Raw genomic sequence first — 22,879 nt, forward strand, 5'->3', positions numbered from 1 at the left:
CTGGAGCGGTAGCAGCTGCCTCAAGCCCAGGAGGGGACTCCGATGATGGAAGGCACGCAGTAAGGATGGTGAAGGAGCCAGGGATATTAAGAACGTCCTGGAGTCCTAGCTCCAGCCTTGAACCTCCTGTTTGTCACATGCTAAACCCCTGGTTTTTTTAAGCTCCACTTAAGTGGAGGACACTCTGTGTTATTCACAGCCACACACAGTCCCTGCCTGGTACAAAATACTTTTTGGAAGAGGAAATGCCTGAGTTTCGTCTTCAAGGAAGCAGTTCAGCGGCAGACTGAGCACAGGTAACACCAGCACCTTCCCGGCCGCAACACAGCTTTTTTTTTTTTTTTAACCCATTGCCCCTGGAAACCCTCACGAGGTCCCCTGAGCGGGAAAGAGGGCAGAGGTCACCATCCCTTCGAGGGCCCGAGGAACCACGGCTCCCAGGGGGTCTGTGACCACACTGTCCCCAGGCCTCCTGCCTCTGCCCAGCTCTCCCGCCTGCCCCCGGCCCACTGCTCCAGGCCCCGCCTCCCCCCTGGGCCCCCTCTCCCTGCCCTGCAGAGACCACACTTCAGCCTCAAGCCGGCGCCCGCCCTGAGCCCTCGAGGAGCCGGGCCCCCGCTTCCCGGCAAGCGTGTTTCCACAGCCCGGTTTACAGTTGTTGAACTACTTTCGTCAAATTAATTAAATACACGCTAAATCCCCTCCAATTTGTTGGGCGATAAATCAGAGATGCTGAGATTGTGAAGTGCACAACAAAACCTGTTGACTCTGATAAAACCCACACGAGAGCCCGAGTCGAACGTCAGACGGTCCGGAATCTGCTTCTGCCGGGACATCGTCGGAGCGGGGCTTCGGGCTCCCGGCCCCCCCCCCCGCCTCAGCGGCCAGGGTCCCCACCTGACATGGTGACTCAAGGCACAGAGGGAGGGGACAGGCCCCAGGTCACTGGAGAAAATGACGCACGGAGGCCAGGAAGGCAGAACATAGAGTCCTTACTCCCATAGCCCTGGTGCCGTAGCACATACGGTAACTCAGGTCACACTCGGGTAACCCTCTGGAAGCAGACTGCTATCGCCCCACTGTGCAGAGGAGTAAGTGGAGACACAGAAATTGACTGGCCAAGTGCACACAGTCCAGGGTGTAGAGGAGCCAGGAGAGGGCCGAGCAGTCCCCTGCCTCGGCTGCAGAGGCTGTGCTGGGCAGCACTATGCACACAGGATCCTCTTCTGGCTCTGCCTCCGGTCCCAGGCACGGCCTGGGCAGAACCAGTCACCACAGGCCAGACCCGAACCCCCCACCCCCCGGGCCGGCACGCCGGGGGCGCCACCCCCCGAGCTCAGCCCAACCACGTGCTCTGGGCGTCTCGGGGCCCAGAGCTCGGGTCACAGAGATCCAGATCCAGGCCTCGTCTCGGCTTCCACCCCGGTAAGGGGACCCTGCAGGATTCCCCTCGCTGAGTCCCCGAGTCCCTCCAAGCAACATGGATTGAGCACATCTTCCAAACCTCGAAACCCAAAGCGGATGGTCATTGTTGGCAGGGCTGAGGCCGCTTCTGGGGCCGACGGGGAAGAAGATGAGAACGGAGCCGGCCCGGCCCCTCCTGCCGGGGACGGTGCAGCCATGGGAACGAGTGAGGAGAGGGGACACCGAAGCTGAGGTTTTGAAGGATGAGTAGAAGTTCTCCAGACGGAGAAGGGAGGCCAGGCACGGAGTGGGAAAGGGGGAATTCAGTCTGTCTGCGGGACACTGCCTTTGCCTCTCGATTTTTCCAGAAAGATCACTGGGGGTGGGGGGTGGGGGGGCATTCGGTGTGGCTGACATAGGAACAAGGAAACGGCGGGGACTTGTCTGTGAAGGTGGTGAGTGGAGACGCTGCAGGGAGGCTGGGACACCAGGTAAGGGCCGTGGTCCCTCTGCACGACTGACAGCTGCAGAGACATTCGGGGCAGAGAGAAGTAGGAAGCAATCGCTGGCCACAGACGCAGAGCTGGACCAGAACTAGAAAACCAGGAGTCTGGTGAAATGGTGCCGGTAAGAATGGAGATGCCTGGAGCGGGGGGCGCCTCCGTGGGAAGGGCACTAATTCGAGGGTCAGTAATGGGGTACAGCCGACAGGAGGTGGCCGGGGGGCAGAGGAGGGAGGCAGGCATGGGGCGCCCCCTGCTTGCTCCGATGCGGGTAACGGTGCACACGTTCGGGCTCCATCAGCAGCAGAGCCACTGTGAGTTTTATAGCACAGCAATTAGCCTTACTGCCCCGGGGGAGGGTCTGGGAAGTAAAGGTCCAAAGCGGGAAGTTTTACGGGGACCCGGGGACCGTCACCAGCCAGCCCTCTGTAGCAGAGGCACCAGCGGAGCTCGTGGACAAGCTGGAAGTCAGGCGGGTCCAGCAGCTGGCGCAGGAGGCCGGGGCCAGTGTAGACACCGGCAGAAGTCTAGGGAAGGCCGCCTTGTCTTTGCAGCCTCCACTCGGTGAGATCACAGCCGAGCATCCGGTGGAAATACTGGGTCACTGTGAGTCAGCAGGGCCAGCAGTCTGGAGGGAGCACTGGCCGCGGGTCAGGAGGAGGACATGTAGATGAAGGAATGGGGACAAGCTGGCCCCCGCTGGCACTTCTGTGTCCGTCCCTCCCATCGCGAGCCATGGTGGCCCTCCAAGCACAGATTTCTTCGCCGGCGAATTCTAACTCAGACTCCTAGAGGAGAGGAGATTCCAGGAAGCAAGTTTCCTGCCAGGCCACTTGACTCAGCACAAACCACCATGGAGGAAAGACACAGCCACTTGCTGAGACCAGGCATCCGGCTGTGGGTGGGGGGTGGGGGGTGGTTTACAGGTACACGGCCATGAGACCACGGTATAGTTGTGTATGTTGTTCAGTGCTCAAGTGCTCTTGGCTAAGGGAACGGTGGGGGCTGAACCCCTGCCCCTGGCATGAAGCTGCTTCTTCCTGGAGGAAGGGGTGTCTTTTTCTAATTGGCATGAGATCCCCTTGGAGCGCGGGCAGGGGTGGGGAAAGAGTATGTGTTCCACGCTTGAGGAGTGTCCGTGGGCTTGAGCTGCTCCCAGGGCTTGTCTTTCCCACCTGAGGCCAGCAGAAAGGGGCCACAGGTTGGATTGAGGGTCGGACGAACCAGTAACAGGCTCAGGATGACCGTCCTAAAATCCCCAGAGGGCGGGGCTAGGCCCAGAAGAGGGGTGCAAAAGGGGATAGAGGCTGACTTGCTCCGAGGGAGAATTTTGCTGTGGGCAGAGCTATTTCAGATAGAGCGAGCCGCCTTTGGAGGTGATGAGCTCCCGGTCCCCGGAGATGTGCAAGCAGGACCGGAGACTGGGTCCAGGAGACATTATGAAGCATCGGGTAGCAGTTCAGCCACCTGCCCCTCCCGGGCCGTGAGTCAGAAATAAGCAAAGCCTCTGAGGATGGGGGGGGGGGGGAGTCCACACCGCCCCCCCCCCAGCCCTCCCCGCACCCTTCTCCCAGCTCACTTCTCTCTGGAACCAGCTTGGGTATTTAGAAGATTAATTTCATGTTTGTGCAAAGCAGGGGATTAGGAGGGGAGGAGACTGAAGTTCTCTGTAGGTTGTTAAGAAAACATCATCTAAAAAAAGACTCTGGCAAAATTGCTGTGGATACCAGTTACGGCTGAATGCGCCACTTACCTCCAACAACCCAGGGCTTTTAGCTGGTAATTTGCTGTCATTCTCCGCAGTTTCAAAACCCTCGGGCTCCGGGACGTTAGAAGACAGAGCACGAGGGGGTTGCCTCCTCCCTCAGAGCCGGAAGCCGTGGGGACGTCCTACCACCGCCGCTGTCCGGCCGGGGTCCGGGCTACGGACCTCACACACAATCCTGCCGTGGGGCTTCCTGGCTCCTCCGTGCACCGCGGCCGCCTCCTGCATTACATCTCAGCGCTCCCGGGGGAGCCAGGGGAGAGATGGAGGCTCAGAGAGGGCGTAGGTTCGCCCCAGCACACACAGCAAGCTGCTGACTCCAGTCCAAAGCTCCTCCTCTGAGCTGCCATTTGCACAAGAGAAGGAGGCCGTGGGAGTCGCGACTCCACAGCAGGCCTTTCCTCGGGGCCCCAGGGGCACAGCCGCTGCCACTCGTGTCCTCCTTTTTTTTTTTCTTTTCGGTAACAGCCTTATTGCGATCTAATTCACATACCACACACTTCCCCTGTTTAAAGTATACACCTCGGGGCGCCTGGGCGGCTCAGTGGGTTCAGCGTCCGACTTGGGCTCAGGTCACGATCTCACGGTCCGTGGGTTCGAGCCCCGCGTGGGGCTCTGTGCTGACAGCACGGAGCCTGGAGCCTGCTTCGGAGTCTGTGTCTCCCTCTCTCTCTGCCCTTCCCCACTCACGTTCTGTCTCTCTCTCTCAAAAATAAAGAAACATGAATAAAAGAAAGCGTGCGAGTCAAGAGTTTTTTTGGTACGTTCACAGGGTTGCGCAGCTGTTGCCACAATCGATTTTTTAGGACATGTCCTTCGCCCCCCGAAAGAAACCCTGTACTTTTCGGTCGCCCTCCCAGGGCCCCCGGCAGCCGCTAATCTGCTTCCTGTCGCTGTGGATTTGCCGATCCTGGGCATTCCGCAGGTGCAAACGATACGCTACGCGCTTGCCCTCGCCCGGCACAGCGTTTTGAGGTCCCTCCGCGCCGTAACGTGTACCGGCACGCCCTTCCGTTTCCTGGCTGCGTAATATCCCATTGTGATGCGCCTGCCATATTTTGTTCCTCCCTTCATCCACGGACGGTCGTGTGGGTCGTTTCCGCTTTCTAGTTGTTGCGAACGGTGCTGCGAGGGACACGGGTGGGCCAGCTTTTGTGTGGGCGTGTGTTTCTGCGTCCCTTGGGTGCTTCTGTCTTTTTGAAGGGAAGACTAACCTGAGGGCGGGGGAGAGGATCAGACAGGAAAGATCACAGAGGGCGGGGTGGTCTCGGCAGGCTTCCTGGAGAAGGCGCACGGCCCTTGGGCTTGAAGGGCAGATAGGAAGGGGAGACACAAAGGGGCTGGGAGAGGCATTCCCTGGTGGGAGAAGCAGGTGAGCAGAGGTATGGAGAGGAGGCCATCCTGCTACCTTGGCATCTTTTGAAGTAGCCTCCAGAACTCTGGGAGGTGGGAGGTGGGAGGCCCCCGAGACATCAGTACCTCCTGGGAACTTGTTGGAATTGCACGCTCTTGGGGCGCCTGGGTGGCGCAGTCGGTTGGGCGTCCGACTTCAGCCAGGTCACGATCTCGCGGTCCGTGAGTTCGAGCCCCGCGTCAGGCTCTGGGCTGATGGCTCAGAGCCTGGAGCCTGTTTCCGATTCTGTGTCTCCCTCTCTCTCTGCCCCTCCCCCGTTCATGCTCTGTCTCTCTCTGTCCCAAAAATAAATAAACGTTGAAAAAAAAAATTAATAAAAAAAATAGAAATGCACATTCTTGGGCCCCATCCCGGCCTGCCGAATCGGAAGTGCTAGCGATGGGCCCACCATCCTGCGTTTACCGAGCCCTCCGGGCGATGCTCTCTCGGTGTGAGATGCACCAGGGCCGTAGATGCTGCAGATGCTGAGTCAGACACCCAGCTGGGAAGAGCGTGAAGGGAAAGAGGAGAAAGAGAACCAGGAACCCAGTACGCGAGCTCCTGTCCGAATAGCTCCCAAACCCTACCTCTGCCCTCCCCCAGGTCCTGCCGGGCTGCCGTGTCTAACCTGAAGCGTCTAGTCTTCCCAAGTGCCCTTCTCGTGATATTGTCAGACCCAGAGAACAGCTAATCGGTAAACTGGGTTCTGGGCCAGCCCTCCTGTCTACCCAGACCTTGGGCTACCCCCTCCAGACATTCTGGCGGCAGCCGGCAGGTCAGATCTGGGTCTGAGCAGAAGCCAGGCAGAGGGCTGGGGAGGCGGGAAGCCTCTAGAAGGAAGTAGCTGAATGGCTTGGTGATCTCCATACTGGCAGGAGCAGGGGTGCTTCGGGCTGCTGTCCCCTCCCCCAGCACCCATGTAGCCAACCTTCCCCCCTCACTCCCTTTGGTCCCTGCACGCCCTGCCCCATCTCTCAGACCCCGCAGCTCAGCTCAGGAACGGTATCCATTCATTCAGGATGCACCCCGGGTCACTGGGGACCTGGCGGTGCATCCTGGGCCCAGCCCAGAACAAGGCCAGGCTCCAGCACGAGCACGGCCTGGGGGTCATTCCCTGCATGAGTAACAGCACGCTGGTGGGCACACGGGACGGGCGACACCCATCTTCGGGGGCCAGAGGGGGCTTCCTGCAAGAAATAATGTGTCCTCAGAGGACTGGAAGACAGGCAGAGCTTGGCCAAAAAGAGGAGAAGAGAGAGGCGCCTGGGGGGCTCAGTCGGTTAAGACTCTGACTTCAGCTCAGGTCATGATCTCGCGGTCCGTGAGTTCGAGCCCCGCGTCGGGCTCTGTGCTGCCGGCTCAGAGCCTGGAGCCTGCTTCGGATTCTGTCTCTGCCTCTCCCTTGCTCATGCTCTGTCCCTCTCTCTCTCTCAAAAACAAACAGATGATAGATAGATAGATAGATAGATAGATAGATAGATAAAAAAGAGGAGGAGAGAGAGGATTCTCAGTCCAGAGATGAAAACTTCTGGCACCTTCTGTACCAGCGCATGGCCCGGTGCTGCTGGAGGGGGCACGGACGGTGACCGAGAGGTGGACTGGGTGGTTGGCGGGTCCTAATGAGCCGAGTCCTGGAGATAGCCCAGCGCACGGTAGGAAAAACAGTCACTGTCCCGAAGGTGATGAGAAGCCCCGGAGGTCTTTAGGCTGGAGCCGGAGTGGTTAGATGTGCCTTTTTAAAAGATCATGCTCACACTCCAACGTGGGGAAGGAGCCGGGGGGGGGGGGGGGGAGGCGGCCTAGGCCAGAAGAGAGGCTGGCGTTGAACTACGGGGGACATCACAGCAATTGCTGGGTGTTCACCAAAGCCACTTCCTCGTCTCCCGGGGCACGTGACTAAGTTTTCCAGAGCTCCTGGCAACGAGGTATAATCTTGCGGCTGCGTTCTGGCCCGATCCACGTGACGGGCGGTGATGGGCATGCTTCCAGGCCCCGTCCATCCACATCCCCCGTGCGCGGTTCTCTGCGCTCTCCCTCTTTCTGCCAGCGGAAGGTCGACACCCAGACTGACCTTGGAAGCCTCCGGTGGAAGACAGAGGGGCTGCCGTGATCCCGTGAATGAGGTGTCGGACGCGGGGCACGCGGAAGGAATGCCAGCTTGGAGCCGTTTCCCTGGGGGAAACGTCCAGCCTGTCCGTGAATGAAACCGGCCAGGAAGAAGGAAGTCTCAGAAATAAGCCACGGCAGGGGTTTACTCGTTACAGCAGCTCACTGACCACCCTGACGAGTACAGGAAGGAAACGGAGCAGTGCAGCTGTGATAACAAACCAGAAACGTGACACGGGCTGAGGAATTGGGTGGCAGATGATAAGGAACTAGGCTTATCTGGTTGGGGGGCCGGGGAGCCCCATGAAATCACGACGGAACTCTGGGTCTGGGTAATATCTTATAGGTTGGGTCTGCGGTAACCCCTGTTATCAGAATGCGTGCCCTGTGCCCTCTGAGCCTGTATGTAGCTTTAGGGAAAGTGGCTGGAAAGAGGCAGTGTGACCTGTGTATGCCATGAATAAGACGTGGCAAGAAAGAGATGAGCTCAGGGGCGCCTGGGTGGCTCAGTCGGTTAAGCGGCCGACTTCGGCTCAGGTCATGATCTCGCGGTCCGTGAGTGTGAGCCCCGCGTCGGGCTCTGTGCTGACAGCTCGGAGCCTGGAGCCTGCTTCAGATTCTGTGTCTCCCTCTCTCTGACCCCCCCCCCGCCCCATTCATGCTCTGTCTCTCTCTGTCTCAAAAATAAATAAACGTTAAAAAAAATTTAAAAAAAAAAAAAAGAAAGAGATGAGCTCAGAAGAGACTGAACCAGTTCGCAAACACAAACAGAAGGGAAGCGAGAGAATCCAGAAACGTGGGGCTTTTGGGGGTTTGAAAAACCAACTATTTCTGGCTTTTCACTTTACATGTGTCAATAAAATTTACCCTGAAAAAAAAAATGCCACCAAGGAAGACGACCTAATTCAGGGGTTAGAAAATCATTTTAACAAAAACTCCAATTCACAAGTGCCAGGGGATTCGATAAGAAAACAAAAAAGAGGGGTGCCTGGGTGGCGCAGTCGGTTAAGCGTCCGACTTCAGCCAGGTCACGATCTCGCGGTCCGGGAGTTCGAGCCCCGCGTCAGGCTCTGGGCTGATGATGGCTCAGAGCCTGGAGCCTGTTTCCGATTCTGTGTCTCCCTCTCTCTCTGCCCCTCCCCCGTTCATACTCTGTCTCTCTCTGTCCCAAAAATAAATAAACGTTGAAAAAAAATTAAAAAAAAAAAAGAAAACAAAAAAGAATTGGAAGGAATTTAAAATGTTTTTGCACGGTGCCTGGGTGGCTCGGTCGCTCAGGTGTCTGACTTTGGTTCAGGTCACGATCTCGCAGTTTGTGAGTTCAAGCCCCGCATTGGGCTCTGTGCTGACAGCTCAGAGCCTGGAGCCTGCTTCCGATTCTGTATCTCCTTCTCTCTCTGCCCCTCCCCCCCTTCAAAAATAAATAAACATCCAAAAAAATCTTCAATGTGTTTGGCAGACTTTTTATTTTTTATTTTATTTTTAAGTTTATTTACTTATTTTGAGAGAGAGAGAGAAAGAACCAGCAGGGGAGGGGCAGAGAGAGAGGAGGACACAGGATCTGAAGTGGGCTCCACGCTGACAGCAGAGAGCCCGATGCGGGGCTCAAACTCATGAACCGTGAGATCACGACCCGAACCAGAGCTGGACGCTCAACCAACAGAGCCACCCAGGTGCCCCTGTGTTTGCTAGACTTTGTAAAATCTCATAAAAGTTACTGATGAGAAAGTAGGGGAAAAGAGAGACAGAAGATAAAAGGAAAGATGGGATGAAGGGGAATCAATGGCTGACACTGGGAACTAGAGTGTCTCCCAGTGTCTCCCAGAAGGAGAACTCAGAATACAAAGGGAATAAATTATCAAAGACACACCGAAGAGAAGTTTCCAGAACAGAGAGGCCACAAGGCTTTGGACTGAGCATCCAGCACAGTGAAGGAATCTAAAGAAAAGACACAAAGACCCATCATGGAGACACCTCAGCAGACACACCCATGGTAAACAGACGGCGCCAAACATTTCTGGCGGGCAGAAGCAGAAGTCACCTTCAGAGAAACTATCGGCCAACCAGCCACACCAGTCTCTTTCGCAGCACCGTCTACCAGAAGATAATAGAGCACTGCCTTCTATTTTCTGAGGGGAAGTGATTTTTAACCAAAAATTCTAGACCCAGTCAAACCAGCACTCAAACCAGAGGACCAGATTGTATTTTATGGGACATGCAAAGTCTCAGCTAGCCCACAGCTTACCCACTCTCCCTCCCCTCGCTCCCCCCGCATGAGGAAAAAAGTAAGTAAACTGAGAAAGAGGAAGAAATGGATGGTAAGCCACAGTGGTTCCAGCCCAAGGGGACAATGAAGGAAAGTTCTAGACTGGCAGTGTCCTGATCAGCAAAGAGGATGGGCACTATTTACATAATCATAACAGGGGAAGCACTTTATTTATTTTCAGCTTCCATAGTCAGCCTATAACAGAGCAGAGAAGACTTAATTCAGGCTAAAGAATGCACATATTTTCTGGGGCGCCTGGGTGGCTCGGTCGGTTAAGTATCTGACTCTTGATTCCAGCTCAGGTCATGGTTCGTGGGACTGAGCCCTACCTCGGGCTCCACACTGTCGTGGAGCCTGTTTGGGATTCTCTGTCTCCCTCTCTCTCTGCCCCTCTCCTGCTGGTGCATTCTCTCTCTCTCTCTCTCTCTCTCTCTCTCTCTCTCTCTCAAAAATAAATAAACATTTTAAATGCACATATTTTCAAACGTGAGGGTGGAAACAGACACAAGACGGCTGTAGGGAGACCAGAGGGGGGAAGACAGCCAGCATTAATGGGAGAAAGGTCCATAGCCTTATCGTATGCAGCAGGCTGTCAATAATTGCGGAAACAAAGTCTGAAGATAAATAATAACTATAAATGGGGGGATAGCTAACTGGGAGGAGAGGTGGGGCTGAAAGGGGGAGAAATAAGTTAGATCTTCAGGTCTCCGAGCAACAGGTCACACGATACCTACAACTGATAAATCCCAGCGTAGGAGACACGTCCTCCTTATCGGGGGCTCGGCATCGCGGCGCCTCTCCCTTGTTTGGGGAACCCTCCTCCACCCATAGAAAGGGGGAAAGGCCAAATCCTCCTTCCCAGCCCTTCCTTGCAGCCAGGCTCAGGTTCGGCCGCCGGCCCGGCTCGGCGGATCAGATGCGCTCGGCTGGACTGTGATTCCAAAGTCACGAGACAGAGGAGATGCCACCCGGCTTCCACCCTGGAGAAGCCAGAGCCGGCTGGGGGCGGCCACCCCGGCTTCTAGAAGCGGCAGGGAGCACAGAGCAACGTCCAGCATCCGGGGTGCTGGATACACAGCACCCAGGGCCCGGAGCGGTCTTCACTGGGCCAACGCCGAGGCATGAATCGGGGGTTCCCCCCAGCCCCCCAGATCTCCAGTCTCCTATTGGTGGGACCTCCCAGTAAGCTACTAATAAGTGCTCTTTCTATTTAAGTTACCCAGAGCTGGTTTCTATCGCCTCCAACTCAAAATGCCGATGGATAAGAGCAGTATGAGCTTGTTCTTAGAGATCAGAAGGTAATCTCCAGGTAGAAGTAAGGAGGAAGTGGTTACACATACAGGGTAACTGAGGATGGGGGGCTGGGCGGGGGTGGGGGGTAGGACTTGCTGCTTTATCCTCATCCAAGCCTCTCTATGTGATCTTTTTCTTCATGTGCATTCATTCATCTGATGACAATTTCATTTATATATCTATATGTGTGTGTGTGTGTGTGTGTGTGTGTGTGCGTGTGTGTGAGGGGCGGGGGGGAGAGAGGGAACAAGCAGAGAGAGAGGGAGACAGAGGTACAGAGGTTCCGAAGCAGGCTCCAGGTTCCGCGCTGACGGCAGAGAGACTGGGCTTGAATCCATGAATCCGTGACCCATGAGATCGTGACCTGAGGCAAAGTCAGACACCTAACCTACTGAGCCACCCAGGCACCTATATATATATTTTCTTCTCCTTCTTCTCCTTCTCCTTCTCCTTCTCCTTCTCCTTCTCCTTCTCCTTCTCCTTCTTCTTCTTCCTCTTCTTTTTAATTTTCAGGATCAAGTTCTAGTTGATGATAACTCTCAGGTTGTGACGGTTGAGGGGGACGTGGCTGAGTGGTACGGACAGGAAGTGCCGGCAGGAATGTGGCATAGGTGACCCACCGGGCACACAGGCCACCAGGCTGGTGGCGTGAGAGAAAGTCTGAGTGGGGGCCTGATGTCTTCCCTGAATGAGAGGTGAGACCAGGCTCTGTACTTGGCCCACTGCCCAAGCTCATCCCCCTGGCCACCTGCTGGTCCGTCCTGCCTCATTCCCATACCCGCCCAAATCCTGAGAGAAGTCCGTAAGCACCCCCTGCCTGGCCCTCACAACATCCCACACCGGTATGTGCACAGGAGGGAATGGGTTTACTTTTCAGACAGCCCAGCAGTGATGTAGGGAAGGAACAGAGAAACTAAATACATTTTCCCAGAAGCAGAGGATTTTGCACGGGAGGACGGAGGACAGGGCTACCGTTGGCAAACATCTGCAGCATATCCAAGGAGGAGAGGTAGACTGGCTGTGGTCGGGGACCTCAGTTGCTGAGCCATCGGCAACAGGTGGATGCCAAAGGCAGTTGGACTTGGGTTCCAATAAGTCCACTTGAAGGAGTGAGTTCCCCATCACAGGAGGTATGTAAGTAGAGGCCACACATCTACTCAGAAAGCTCATACCCATGCATGGGATGGGCATCTCCTCCAGTGCCAAAACTCTAAGAAAGGGACCAGAAGGAGGAGGAGGAGGAGGAGGAGGAGGAGGAAGAGGAGGAGGAGAGCAGGGGGAGGGTGGGGAGAGCGAAACAGGCCCAAGGCAAGAGAGGAGATGTCACAATAGCAGCTGACAGAACAGCAGCTCAAGATGGAAACATGCCTTTATTTGTGAGGAATTTGTTTCAGCAAATGAGAGACAGTGATGATGCTCAGGCTGTCTCCTGAAATGAGTACCATCTGGGGAAAAAAAAAGTCTAAATTCAACAGGACTGATTTTTTTTTTCCCACTAATGAACTAAAGCCAAGTTTTGTGCCTGTCCTGATGCATCTTTCCAGAAAGAAGCTCTTTAGTCCCGCGAGAGGGGCCACCTTTCTGGCCAGATAAAGGAGAAGTCCCAGGTCAGAAGCTCTTTGTAAAACAATGTTTATTGTGAAATACATTGTTCCAAATTTCACGTTCATTATCCCCTTGCTTTTCTCTTTAAAACCACCCACATCTGTATCCCTAAGTGATATATTGTTCCCTTTGCTTCTCTGTGACCTTAAGATAAATGGAGACCATCCTGGATACGCTCTTCTATGACTTTCTTCTTGTGCTAAATACCCTTTGGAGGTTGATTTACATTGATGCGTGTGGCTGTCTTTAATTTGTTTTTATTCTCAATAGCATTCTACCCCATGAACATGGATTATTATTTTTTTATTAACCGTGGATTGAGAAGTTTTTCTGCTTAAATTTCCAAATGTATACTGTCTTTCGAGTTATCTATTTCCCATTGATTTCGAAATTAATTTCACTGTGGTCCTAAAATACAGTCTTATGGAACACATCCTTTGAAAGTTGTTGAAGCTAGCTTTATGAATGAATGTGGTCATTTCTCATAAGTGTATGTGCGCCCTTGGGGGGAAAAAAAATATTCTCCCATCGTTGGGTACAATGTTCTCTGTATGGCTGCTTTAAGTTTGTGATATGTACTATTAAATCTTTTAAGTGCTTTCTTATTTTTATCCACTTGATTTATAAGTTATTGTAACCATTAAGTTTAACTGTTCCATTATAATATTGGACTTTCATATCTCCTTTTATATCTGTCAATTCTTGCTTTAAATACCTTAGGCTATGAGGGGCTCCTGGGTGGCTCAATCGGTTAAGCATCCAACTTTGGCTCAGGTCATGATCTCACGGTTCATGTGTTCGGAGCCCCGTGTCAGGCTCTGTGCTGACATCTCAGAGCCTGGAGCCTGCCTCCCATTCTGTGTTTTCCTCTCTCTCTGCCCTCCCCCGCTGCGCGCTCTCTCTCTCCCCCCCCCCCCCCCCCGTCTGAAAAATAAATAACCATTTAAAAAATATCTTAGGCTGTGTGATTAAGGTATAAAATATTCAAATTGTCTATCTTCCTATTGAATTAATTCTTTTTTATTTCCCATTGACCTTCTTTATCTCTGATAATGCTTTTGGCCTGAATTACAGTCTATTTTTTTTCTTTCTTTCGGACATTAATATAGTTATCCTATTTTTCTTTTCTTATTTTTTTCATTTTCCTAGAACATATCTTTTTTCCTTTGATATTCCATCTTTCCACATCCTTAATGTTTTTCTGTGTGTGTGTATGTGCGTGTGTATATATCCCTTGTAAACAGTATATTGTTGGATTCTCATTTAATGTTCTTTGACAGTCTTTGCCTTTTAACTAGAGAGTTTAGCTCATTTATATTTTAGTGATTGGTGATCAGTTTGGAAGGTTCTATCTTTTTACTTTTTATTTATTACTTATTTTTTAAATTTTTAATAGATTTTGTTTAAAGTTTATTGATTCTGAAAGAGAGAGAGAGAGAAAGAGCGAGCAGGGGAGGAGCAGAGAGAGAGAGAGGGAGAGAGAGAATCCCAAGCAGCTTCTGCACTGTCAGCACAGAGCCTGATGCGGGGCTCAAATTCATAAACCACGAGATCATGACCTGAGCCAAAATCAAGAGTCAGATGCTTAACTGACTGAGCCACCCAGGCTTCCCTTTATTTATTTTTTAAATGCTTATTTATTTTGAGAGAGAGAGAATGGAGGAGGGGCAGAGAGAGAGGGAGAGAGAGAGGGAGAGAGAGAATCCCAAGCAGACTCCGTCTCACAAACCATTGAAGTCATGACCTGAGCTGAGGTCAAGAGTCAGATGCTTAATTGACTAAGCCACCCAGGAGCCCCTTATTTTTTTATTTTTATTTTAAAAAAATTTTTTTAAAGATTAAATGAAGCCCAGAAGGGTTAAGTGGCTCGCCTGGGGCTGCCCCATTAGCAGGTGCCAACCTTGGGATTCAAACCCGTGCCATTGGCCCCAGGGTCAGAGCGTGCACTAGGCTGAATGGCCCCTGCCCTCTCCAGCCTCTGGGGATCTCCATCTGAGAGCTGAAACAAGAAGACAGGGCGTGGCCTCGTTCAACCTCCGCAGGGGACATGCGCATTGGGCAAATAGAAATTGTCACCACCCTGCAGAGATTCACGATAACAGTGAAAGCACCGTGAGCGTCGATGGCACATTCGGATTACAGATAAACTTTAGCGAGCGGGTGAATTCACAAATCCGGCATCCGCAAAAACGCAGCTGGACGGTATATAACCTTCTTTTATTCTCTGCCACACAATCGACTCAATAATTATTTGCCCAGTTCTTTATAAGCGCATTTCTGGGGGTGGCAATGCTTGGGCAAAATGGCCGATGTGTCCGTGCTTCAGAATATTCATGTACATAATAGAATAATACCGGTTCAGAGGACCTCATGGGATCACGTCCAAGGGCTCAGCAAATAATGAAGGGGTTACGTCTTGCATCCTTATATTGGCACTGAACCCACACGTGCAGTGACTGCCGGGCCCCAGGCACCATTTCCAGTTAATCTCACAGAATTAACGTTTATGTAGGGGCACCTGGGTGGCTCAGTTAGTTAAGTGTCCGACTCTGGCTCAGGTCACCATCTCTCGGTTTGTGAGTTCGAGCCCCACGTCGGGCTCTGTGCTGACAGCTCGGAGCCTGGAGCCTGCTTCGGATTCTGTGTCTCCTTCTCTCTCTCTCTCTGCCCCTCCCCAACTCGTGCTGTCTCTCTCTGTCTTTCAAAAATAAATACATGTTTCAAAAAATGTATTAAAAAAAGAAGAAAGTTCACGTAGCCAGGAAATGTCCCAGAAACTGTCTGACCTCACTCCACTTCTCTTGCTGGCCGTTTAATAAACCTTGATTGCACCCTGGCTATGAGTCCAACGCAGAGGGCTGCTTGACAACGGAACGCTAGCGCTAACTCAAGAGATAATCAAGAGTCAGATCCAGACCTCAGAAGATCGTCCAAAGGAAAGACCCGGCCACAGAAACCAAGAGTCATCCGTCCGCCCCAGTTACCCAGGAGGAGCTGAAAAAGCCGTGTGTGCACCCAGACAGCACCGAGGCCCTCAGGGAGAGCCTGTCCGCCCCGCTGAGGAGCCGCCAGCGAAGGCGAGGAGGGTGCAGGGTCCCAGAGGACAAGCTGAGAACGCGCTTCTGGAGGACAGAGGTCAGTTGTGCTAAAAGCCACTGGGAAGTCCCGGATGATGTAGACTGGGAACCAGGCAGCCATCTCTTGTCATCCCTCCGGACGTGGCTTCAGAGGAGCAAGCGTCTGGCCGGGGGCCGCGTGGGGAGGGGGCGCCAGAGGCAAGGTTGAAATGGCAGTGGTTGCCTCCAAGCTGAGAGAGCTCCTCTCCTGACACCCCCGGCAGGCTCTGGGCAGGAGCCCCGTGCGCTTTGTCAAATGGCTCTGAGCTGGTCCGTCACAGGGAGCGAGCACTTCCTGACCAGTCACTGCCGACGAGCCCGGTTCTAAGGGCTTGGCCCGTGTGGGCTCATGCTCCTCACTGGAGTTCCAGAACATTCCACAAGGTGACATTGGGCGGGGTGTTGACATTGCCTTTTTTGAAAGAGAGTCTCAGAGTCCCGCCTCACACCCATTTCACAGCTGAGGAAACTGAGGCGCGCGAGCGTCGTAACTCGTGCGGTGAGTTTCATCACGCAGTATGAGTCCCCCACAGAGCTGGACCCAGGCAGTCTGGCTGCAGAGCCTGCCCTCGTTACCCCAAGTCTCAGCCACGACGCGCTCCTCAGTTTGTCCTTCCTGGGTCAAAATCTTCAGGAATTCAGCTGCTGCCCTGCCCAGTCCATTCCTTAAGGCCCCGCTCCGGCCACCATCTGAACCGTCCCAGGACTGCATAGGGAAGGGGAAGGTGCCGGAGACAGAGAAGAAATTGCGTTTGCCTGAACCGATCCTAGGGGCTGTTTGCGAAAGGGCACCCACCCCCTCCCCAACCCTGGCATTGACGGAGCACTCTGCTGGGTTCATTCACCTTCCCCCTAAGATTGCATTGGAAGCAAGGGTTGCTAAGGCAGGAGACAAGCCAAACATTTGAAAACCAAAGGCCTCAAATTCACTGGTTTTGAAACCTGAACGTGATGAGAATCTCCTCGTTAACCTGCCCATGGACGGGACCCGGGGACCGGCTGTATAAGAGGCCCAGGAGGTTCTGGGGAGGCTGGCGGCCGACCCAAGCGTTGAGAACATCCTCCTACCCAGTGGCCTTGTAGCTGGCGGTCCCTCGGTTCTGCTGGGCTCCCCATCCTGGCCCTGCCGGGAAACCCCCCCCCATCTGGTCCGGTCATCGGTCCACACCCAGGCCTTGGAGTCCTGGGGTGTCGGCTGCCCCCTAGGAACACACACACCGCCACCATCGCCAGCTCTGGCCAGCCTGGCCCCGAGCTCTGTGCAAATGCTTCTCATTAGCAACTAGAAAGCCTGGGGAAGGAGGTGGGGGGGCGGCCCCACCAGCTCCCGGGCCTAGCAGGGGCTGACAGAGGCTGTAACGGCAGCCAACCCACAGCCAACCCCAACTGCCTTCCAGCAATCCGTCATTATCCCTTCCCTGGCCCGGTAATTCCATTGTTAATTAAAATCCTGCAGCCTTTAATAACACGGCTCATAATTGCTGTTTCACCAGCCCCGGATTGGCTGTGCAGGCTTGGGGGGGACCCGGGGCTTAGTTTCTCGGGCTTGGCTTTGACGACGCTCTCTGGTTATAAATTCCCCCACTCGCCCTCAGCCCGGAGTCCCCCGTGGGCCTCACGGTGGGGCGGCCCCAGTGTCCCCCACCCTGGGGGCCGCCCCAGCACCTCCTCGACGTCACCAAGGAAGGAGACGGGCTCTCCACCCCCGGAGATGGGACCCCAAGGACCCTCAGCAACACAGCCCCGACAGAGGCGGGCTCCCACACACACAGCTGGCCCGTGGAGGCTCTGACCCTGTCCGCACGTGGCCATGCTCTTGCATATCCACATCCTTCCCCTCCGCCCCCACCTGCCCACACGCACCCCAGCCCCTGCTGCTCTCCCTCGGCCACCCAGAGGCTCCTGAAAGTCCGAGGGATTATCCCCCAACGGCCGGCCGGCCGGGAAGGTGACTGCATGGCCCTCTCTGAGGCGAGCCCCACCCCTGTACCCCCTCGGGCCGGACCCCGTACTGGGGCAGCCTGTGCCCCCGAGAGCCGAGTGTGGGGCTCTGGAGGCCCAGCGGCAGCCCTGAGGTTGGCTGAGGTCTGGCTGCAAGGCCAGTTCTCCCTCTGAGCCCCGCTGCTGCCCTTCCCTCTTAGGCACTGATCCAGGGAGCAACCCCATTAACCTTCCGGCACAAAGTCTCCAGCCCGAGTCCGCTTTCTGGGGACCTGACCTTCCAGAGTCACCCGTCGCTTTGGAATCCCAGGTCCTGCTCCCTTCCCTCTGCCCGCCCCACCCCCCCACTCACTCCAGGGGCCCCAGACCCTCCCCACCACTGCCCGTTCCCCAAGCTCATGACTCAGCTCATGCTCCTTGTTCTCTGCTCCTTCCGAATGGAGAACACAGTCCACTCAAGCTATAAATAAACCCAGGTGCCCGTCCCCCCCCACCCCCCCTCCACCCCCCCGCTGAAAGTCACTGGAGGCCAAGGACTCCTTCTGTGTCCTTCAGGCCTGTGAGGTCGGCCGTGTCAAGCCCATTTCGTGCGCTCAGATCATAGCTGCCTCCGCCAGCCTCCTAAAAGTCCCCTCCCCAACCCGGCGCACTCGCTGCTGGCCCTTTGTGAGAAAACCAGTCCCTCAAATCCCTCAGCGATGCCTCGGTGGGAGACTCACGTCCACAGAGGGCCGCTTTCACTCCTTACGCTGTCATTCGCTCACTCACTCAGTCAACAAACGCGTTTGGAGCACCTGTCTTGTACCAGGCACTGTGTTTGGTCTGGGGACACCTTGGAGGAGAAGATGTACAAAGTCCCTCCCCTCACGGAACTAAAATTCTACGGAGGGAGGCACGAAATAAGCAAGATACGTTAAGTAACGTAAAAATATAACAGGCTAGGGGCGCCTGGGAGGCTCAGTCTGTTGAGCGTCTGACTTTGACTCGGATCATGATCTCACAGTTTGTCTTGTTCGAAGCTGGGGCCAAGAGAGGGGGCCTCTCCATGGGCAGCAGGGTCACAGATCCCTCCCGGCTTTGTGTCTCTCTGCCCCATTCTTCAAGTACCCAGTTCCCGGAGCTCTCCCCGCCCCCCCCCCCCCCCCGTATGGAGGCCACCTTGAGCACCAGCAGGAGGCAGTGTGGAGCAGAGAGGAACAAGGGCTCTGGGGTCAGGCTGACCTGGGATCGCTCCTAACACTGTGTCATTTTGGGTAAGTTACAGAGCCTCTCTGAGCCCCACTGGATTAGTTTTCTACAGCTGCTGTAGCAAGTGACCACAAATGTAGCAGCTTAAACCATGCATATCGATTACCTTCTAGTTCTGGAGTTGGAGATCTGACGCGGGCTCACTGCGTTCTTCGGGGGGGTCAGCATTGGCTGCTTCCCACTCCGGAGGCTCTGGGGAGAATCTTGTCCACTCACCTCTTCCTCCTCCTGCAGACTTCCTGCATCCCTTGGCCCATGGCCCTCCTGCATCTCCAAAGCCAGCAGGGTACCATCGCGGAGAATGTGCGGTCCCTCTGCACGTGACCAGAATGCTGCTCAGGTCAAATGGGACACCCCTCACACGCTGACAATTCGGGCCTGCTGACCACACTTTCTGGGAGATGGTCAGAAACCAAGGGCAGAGGTGAGGTCTAAGAATGACTCAAGGTGAGGCAGGGCTGTCCAGAGGGAAGGGCAGAAAGACCCTCCTTCCAGAGGCCCCCACTTTCCCCCATGCCTGCACGTGCTCTCGTTTGTGGAGAGGTCACCTCCGAGGAGCCTCTTCTTCCGACGTGGCCTTGGAAGTCACTCGGTCACGTCCGCGACATCTGTTGGTGCACACAGGGCCAGCCCACATTCAAGGGGAGAGGGCTGTACAAGAGCATGAACTCCAGGAGGCACGGCTCACTGTGGGGGCCATCTCTGAAGATTATATCTACCACAGGGGGGGTTCCTATGGCAGGAGCAGGGAGGGGGTACCAGGCCCAAGGCGGCCAGAGCAGGACAGCCCGACAGTTCCATCTGGCTCAGAGTTGAGCCAGACTTCTTCAGAAATGTTGTCTCCGACTGATTTCACAACTATTCTCTGTTGCCTGCCCCCGTTATGACTCAGGGGCAGCCTGGCCCCACAGGGTGCCTAGAGTCACCAACTATCAGGAAAAGAAGTGTCTTTCCCAGTGGAGCAACGGTGTGAGACATTCCTGTCCTCACTACTCAATCCGATCACTGATTACATATCTATAATTTATCAACTACAGCCCACTCCATGGTCCAGCTAGTTTAGAAACGCCCGGGAATTTTTTCCTCAAGCACAGTCTCAGAATTATTTGACTCCCTCGCGGATTTACAGCCAGACCAGGGAAGCACACGGCCCTATAGCCATCCACCGTTGTGACGCTGATCGAGCTTTTAACTCTCCAGGTGCTGGTTGTCCCCTGTAAGAAAAGGGGTAATGAGAGGGAGACGAGGTTGACCAGATGTCTCCAAGAGACACCACTGTGACCAATGGGTTCCAACTATCTCTGCGGCCTTGAGCAAACCCCTACGCCTGCCAGGCTCCTCATATCCCACCTGTAACATGGGAAGTTGAACAAGATGACTCTGTGGGTCTTTCCAGCACCATCTGGCTCCACTTCAGCACATGCAGGAATGTATCCATTCCGTTAGGATTGGGATTCGAGCCCGGCTGTTCAGCACATATTGCTATGCCAGTCCCACATCCAAGGCCCCCGGCATCGCGAACCGTTACAGACCGGCCTGTGCAGCCTCAGAAACTGATCTACAATCCATTCACTGGCTCCCAGCTGCGGGTGAGTGATGGGCCAGGCCGGGCAGCATCGTGGGGTAAGGAGAAGAGATCGAAATAAGAAGGCAGCCAGGCTGGGTAAAGATCCAGGCTCTTACTGGATTGTGGCTTTGACCTTGAGAAATTCCTTGATCTCGCCGAGCCTCGGTTTCTCCATCTGTAAAATCAAGGTTAGAATGCACACCTCCCAAGAAAGGCCCAAGGGTTCCAGAACGTATCTGAGAAAGCCTGATATAGAGTCTGTTATTATTCAGACTGCACGCTGGAAAGCTGATTCTTGTCACCCGAGCAGAGCCTTCCCCGAGATAATTTAGGAGGTCTGGGCTCAGGAGCGCTCCCCCGGGCAGCGCCGTCCCCTCCCCTGTCGGCCGCAGGATGGATAGGCCCCGCAGCCTGGCTGGAAGGGCCATCCGTGCCTCCCTTTCCGAAGATGCCCTGGGCTGTCGCGCTTTCTGGCACGCCATGCTAAAAAATGACTCCAAAGAAAAGTAAGCAGACACTCCAGGCCATAAATATTTCAGAGCCGAATGAACGTCCTTTCCCCAGTCCCGACTTGCCATATATATTATTTATAAAACCATAACTTGAGTTGAAAGGTAGTCGTCGAAAGAATAGAGAGTCTCACTCAGATTCACTTGGTGATTGGAAAAACAATCTAGAAAGGGGGAAAATAGTGCTGGCTGGATGAGGTCACAGGAGGTCATCTGGTCCCTCCCCCTGGCTCCAGAGGGAGCGTGGCCAGAGTGACCGGAGGGTACAGCCCAGGGAGGCCCCGCGCACCGGCAGACTGCTGGGCTCACACAGCCTAGGGCCTCGAGGCCTTTTCAGGAAGTTTCCACGACATGACAAACAAAAGTCGACACGTTGGTAAAAATCTTTCGTTTCCCTTTATAACAGGGAGCAGGGCTTATGCTGAGAAGACAGGCCGAGGAGGGCTGCTAAGGGCTGTTGAGGAAGCAGAAAGAGCCCGGGACCAGGAATCCTGAGGGACCTGCGCTCCAGTTCTGTCCTGCCCCTTCCTAGGGTGACATCCAGCAGGTCACAGTGACATCCCGGACTCAGATTTCCCATCCGTGAAACGGTGGGACAGCATTTCTGTCCTGTAACGAATGCTCGGTGACCCCTCTTTTCTCCCTCCAGAAATAAAGTTCATCGATAACATGACCTATTCACATACATAATTATAAAAATCAGGATAATAGTGCCCTAGCCTGTAACGCAAAGGAGAAATAAAAGGGCAGTGATTTACAACCAAACGATGTTTTATTTTCAATGCTTCGGCAGCCGGACACCAGGGAAGCAGTGGAACTGAGGCACCTGCTCATCTCCTCACCACGAAGGTGACATTTCCAAGCGCGGGCTGGCGTCGTGACGCCGTATCTGACACTGAAACACCACGAGCAGCCTCGCGTTCGGGGACGTGTCTGGAAGAGTGGACACTCTCGGTAAAATCCCGTGACAAAACAAGAGACGATCTCTCCTCAACTGTCGCTCTAGTTGCAAGCACGGGAGACTCCTTTTTTGTTAAAATTGTGCAAACAAACAAAAAAGCAAACAAACAAACAAAAAAATCCTACCCCCAAACTGTGTGCTGATATGTAAAATGTGAAAAGCAGGGTCCAGTTCTAGGCTCCGATCATTTTCTAGAACGACTTTTTAATGTCTGTTTTATTTTTGAGAGACAAAGATAGAGGGCAAGCGGGAGAGGGGCAGAGAGAGAGAGGGAGACACAGGATCCGTGGCAGGCTCCAGGCTCCGAGCTGTCCGCACAGAGCCCCATGCGGGGCTTGAACCCACGAACCGTGAGATCATGACCTGAGCTGAAGTCAGACACTCAACCAACGGAGCTACCCAGGCGTCCCTAGGCTCAGATCATTTTCAAGAAGTTTTTCATCCACAGGAAGGCCTGGAGGGACATTTGCAGTTTTCCCTGGGATGCAGTCACCATTTCTCACTGGGCACGTTAGAGACCCGCGTGCATCCCTGCCTGCCAAGCGCCAGTCGTCCCCCCCAGCATCGTGACCACCATAAGTACCACCCACGGGACCCCACATCCGAAACACCCGCAGGGAGCCCCAGATGGGCTGCTCCCCAGGTCGTCCTGCACTGCTCTGACCATCTGATGCCACCCACAAACGGCTTGATGATGCTCACCTGAAGGCCGGGCTGGCCACACGGTGTCTGCTTCAGTTCCTGCCCCACGGTCACGCTGTGGGGGCAACGGTGGCCAGAAACCCTGCTTGAGTGGAGCCTGGAGCCAGAGCTTGAGTGGAGCCTGGATCCCTGATCCTTCCCCTCCCTGACTCCGCCCACCGGGGAAGTCAGGTGCCTGCCAGGCACCGAGGGAGCCCAGCACCCCACAGGCTGCGACTCCAAGGAGTCCAAATGGCAGTGCACCCTAGAGGGAGGAGCACCCTAGAGGGAGGAGCACCCTAGAGCCCCACCCAGGCTCGGGGCAGAGGACTGCTTCCTCGGGCCCCACGCCTGCCCCTACTCTTGCCCGAAGCCACCTCCCTGCGGACCAGACCCCACAAGCCAGGCTGGGTACACACTTCACCTTTGCCCCCTGCTCGGCCTGCCCGTCCCACCCTCCACCCACGCATGATGGAACAGCTTTCCGTGCCCACAGTGGACACAAATCCAGCACCCGCGGT

The 22,879-nt window shown here is 54.6% G+C and overlaps 1 long non-coding RNA gene across 1 annotated transcript; it reads right to left on the reverse strand.

Moving 5' to 3' along the window:
- Positions 1–2,193: 2,193 nt before the first annotated feature.
- LOC123382581 lies at positions 2,194–5,225 on the reverse strand. The gene is made up of 2 exons (XR_006591160.1): positions 3,661–5,225; positions 2,194–3,082 (listed from the first exon to the last, which is right to left on the reverse strand). It is a non-coding gene; the product is annotated as an uncharacterized LOC123382581 (long non-coding RNA).
- Positions 5,226–22,879: the final 17,654 nt, after the last annotated feature.

The sequence above is a fragment of the Felis catus genome, chromosome E3 (genome assembly GCF_018350175.1).
Source record: "Felis catus isolate Fca126 chromosome E3, F.catus_Fca126_mat1.0, whole genome shotgun sequence".
NCBI lineage: Eukaryota > Metazoa > Chordata > Mammalia > Carnivora > Felidae > Felis > Felis catus.